Source organism: Austrofundulus limnaeus, unplaced genomic scaffold (assembly GCF_001266775.1).
Source record: "Austrofundulus limnaeus strain Quisiro unplaced genomic scaffold, Austrofundulus_limnaeus-1.0 Scaffold74, whole genome shotgun sequence".
Lineage (NCBI taxonomy): Eukaryota > Metazoa > Chordata > Actinopteri > Cyprinodontiformes > Rivulidae > Austrofundulus > Austrofundulus limnaeus.
Genome location: NW_013952476.1, coordinates 2,087,346 through 2,091,406, shown reverse-complemented (window position 1 = coordinate 2,091,406; position 4,061 = coordinate 2,087,346). Strand labels below are relative to the sequence as shown.

At 40.3% G+C, this 4,061-nt stretch overlaps 1 protein-coding gene across 1 annotated transcript in view; it reads right to left on the bottom strand.

Moving 5' to 3' along the window:
- Nucleotides 1-4,061, bottom strand: part of LOC106519278 (ladderlectin) — a 50,242-nt gene that overhangs the window by 43,189 nt on the left and 2,992 nt on the right. The gene's annotated exons all lie outside the window — the stretch shown is intronic.

Genomic DNA, 4,061 nt, shown 5'->3' with positions numbered 1-4,061 from the left:
CACACACACACACACACACACACACACACACACACACACACACACACACAATACTCTCTGTGTGTATAAACACATTTGTTTTCAACAACTGAGTCAGGTGTGAAGATAAACAAACACACACCCTCCCAACCCCACAACCCCGCCTCCACCCCCCACTGCCCAGTCATCTACATCTGCAGGGAAACATCAGCTCTGCTGGTCTCAGAGGGCAGGATGGCTACATGTACTTACCCTGTTTGCAAAATTGATGAGAGGAGATGGTGCTGGAACAGCAGGGGAGGAAGCTGACTGATGTTTTACCACAGGACAGAGAGAAGACAGACCTCTGGGCTGAGGTGGGTCAATTTCTGTCCTTTAAAACAGGAGGAAAAGGCAGAAGGAGTTTTTTTTTAGATCTCCCTCATATCAGGGTCCACCGAGTCCCTGCTCCAAGTACAGAAGTGTCATATGGGTTTGTGGTTTCATTGACATGTTACACACATGGTGTAATAAAACGACACGTCATCTTTCATTCGGCCAGTCATCTCCAGAAGCATTTATGATGAGCATAATTGTTCAATGATGCTATGCTGTAAAACAGGGGTGCCCAAACATTTCACTTGAGAGGGCCAAAATTAAAATRAATCTGATAGCTGCGGGCCAAATGCAATAATACAAGAAATGCAAATACTTAAGTAAAGTTGTTAWATATTTTTTATGATTAAGCTAGCAGCCAGTGTGGTTGCCCACATTCTTTAGTTTTTTTATTTCAGCCCATGGACATGGAGAAAATTCAACACATGCTAAGGTAGCAAAGGCTCATGGGACTTTTCCTAATTTAAAATTTAAGTATATGGGGTCTTATAAGGTGTGCAAATCTATATATGGGCTTAAATATAACCTAAATGTCTCTTGTAGTTACTTGTATTTTATATTTAATCTTAACATAATTACAATCTAGTAACCAGGACAACTGCTGGTGGGCCAAATCAAATGMCTCGGCGGGCCAATTTTGGCCCGTGGGCCCCACTTTGGGCACCTCTGCTGTAAAAGTTACCTGAGGCTCAKAAGCATGAAGCAGGTATGACGGTGAACCGCTCATTGATAATTTTGTTTTTGACGGTATGAAAAAGTAGGCAGCAGTAAAATTTTACAAACTTTATTACAGCAGAAGGTGCCAAGTCACCAGATGCCATCACAAAATTCATTTCAGTCATAGGCCTGGTTCCAATACTACGCCCCTCTTTGAAGTGTGCACTCAGTCAAAGTGATCATAACGGTTCGAGTGCGCAGATTACAAGAGAGGAAAAACTGGAGAGTTGGGACAGTATAGGTTTAATCATCGCCTCTGCGTCGTGACTGCAACATCCAAAATGGCAGYACAGGTCACTGTTTTGGTATTTGTACTGCTAAAAATGATAGTACAACTACAACAAGCAATTATTTTTAGGAGAAGGTGCATACAGCAGATGGTTGGTGGACTTTCTTCTTTTTCTTTTGATTTTATTGGCAGACAAATTTAAATGCATTACKGCCACCGCTAGGCTGGAAGGTGCTCAGTGGACATTGCTGTATTTTTGCCTTTTKATTTAAAACATCACATACATATATTGAGTGTAATACACTTCCTCAAAGTCTGCATTGGATGCAGGCCTAGCCAAAGTGCGGATTAAAGGTGAAAAGGGGACAGAGCAAAAGACCACTCTGGAAAATTGTGACATGCTACACACTCAAACCCTTCAGCGGGAATGTACGTTTGAAGTACACAAAGGTGGAAGRGCAAGTATTGGTACCAGGCCATACACTCCCTCTGCAGTTTTCAARACTGTCTCTTCTGCCCTACACTGTAACAGCACCGCCATCTAGTGGCAAGAAGCCATTACKGCAACAGAACAAAACATAAATGCACTCACTGGAAAGCTTAGAACACAAGACAATYTGAAGGAACTCTGCATTAGGTCATGTAAACTCATCACGTTTGTTTAGTTTGTTTCTGTTCTGTCAATGGAACGAATGCCAAGTGAAACTGTTTGTGATACAACAAGACTGACTGCACAACAATAAACTCCACAGTCAAAATTCCCCTAATTAACCACAAAATGAGGATGAACTGCATTCACAGAGACAGACACAGCTAGAGTGCACTTGGTGGTCTTGTGTAGAAACAGGAAATGGAAACCAGTGTGTTTTCTCTAGATTAGAATAACCTACAAAMAGGATTTAGACCAAATATCAACAAGTTATCTTGATTAGGAAGAKAAATCAATGGATATCTCTGGAACCACTCATATCAAGATGATCCAGACATCAAAATGTTTCTTTAACAGCAGAAATATGAAAAAGTGCTTAAGTCATTTTGACCAAAACTGTCTTAGTCCTCAGTTTGATGTGATGGGTAACATGTTTTCATATTTAAATGAAGGCATGTCAGGGGAGGAGTTTTATGTTAGCTCAGATCGCAATGATTACAGCAACAAAAAAGATGCTGTTATAGGAAAAAGGGGACATACTGAAGTGGTTTACCTCCATTTTCTTTACTGCTTTTTCTACTTTGGTTTGCAGGGGAGCTGATCCTTGTGCAAGAGGTGGGGTCCATCATCATTTTACTCACCTGTGGATGTTTTTTTACAGTGGCAAAAAGTCCTAACATGCGTGTTTTGGGCCTGTGAGAGGAAGCTAGAGTTAACCCCTGCCCCACCATGCTGCCCCTGAAGTGATCTCTGAAAGGTAAAAACTGAAAACTAAAACTGGGATGAGAACAGTATGTTTGTGTAAGAATGTGTGTCTGAGCTTTGACACACCAATACAATGTGAGCAGATGAGAAAAACTGAGCAACTAATGAGCTGCCCAGCTCTCTCCTGTCAGATTCTAAACAAATAAAAACTGGAGCAAAAAGAGTTCCTAAAATATTTTTAAATAACTAAATTTTAAGTAAAATTTTATCAACTAGTCCAGAATCTAYTATCTGTGGTAAAAAGTGAGCATGTTTCCTTCTAAATGTAATGTGAGCTGATATGTGCTCTTAAGTACTTCCTGTTTAAATTTTAATTGAAGTACTTCCTGTTCAACTTGAGTGTGAATGCAGCTGAAATTAATGAGACAAATGCACCAAATGTCAGTGAGCCTGTTAGTAAAATATCTCATGAACCAAGAGARAGATTTTAATAAGACTTAATCATTAGATCTAAAACTGTCTGTGGAGTCAACCCAATTCAAAATGGCCAACACAGTTCAACGTCAGTTAACACATCCATGGTTTTGGTTGTGTCTCAATTCAGTTGTCACAGTGGAAGTAGGGCACATTTGTCGGTTGCTTACGTCACTACCCGACGCCGTAGGCTGTTTCAATTAGGCACCTACTCATGTGGCCAACAAAACCTCAAAAATGTAGGCTYCATCTTAGTAGCCTACATGGCCAATGGAATCTCAGAATTCCTTGTGTCATTAGCAAGTTAAACAGAAAAACGAAGACAGCAGAGGTTTTAGGGTTTAAATGTAAGTTTAGTACCTTAGCTGATGAAATTTTTTGCTGCAATCAGATATTATATAAAATGCAATTACAAGTACTGATACTGGAGCTTAACCCAAATCATTAATGCCTTTTTATTTATTTACATGTAACATTGCTTTAATAATACTGCATTTTATGTAAAGGAAATGTGATATCAAACGTTTCACCATGGTAATGGGACATGTGGCTGTGCAAAAATATGTCGTCAGTAGACRACACCATCTCATTTCACAGCCATTTKTACTGGCTACATCAGTGACCTAAAATCCCATGTAGGGTGTGGCCAACGTGTGGCCTATCACGTGCAACCCATAAATTAGGACACAGCTTTAATGTCATTTAATTTGACAATTCCTCAGCTAAAACACCCCACTAACCCCACCTTACTAACCCCACCTCAAAGACCCTACCTCAATGAAACTACCTCAATGACCCTACCTCAATGACTTCACCTCAATGACCCTACCTCAATGACTTCACCTCAATGACACTACCTCAATGACCCTACATCAATGACTTCACCTCAATGACCCTACCTCAATGACTTCACCTCAATGACACTACCTCAAT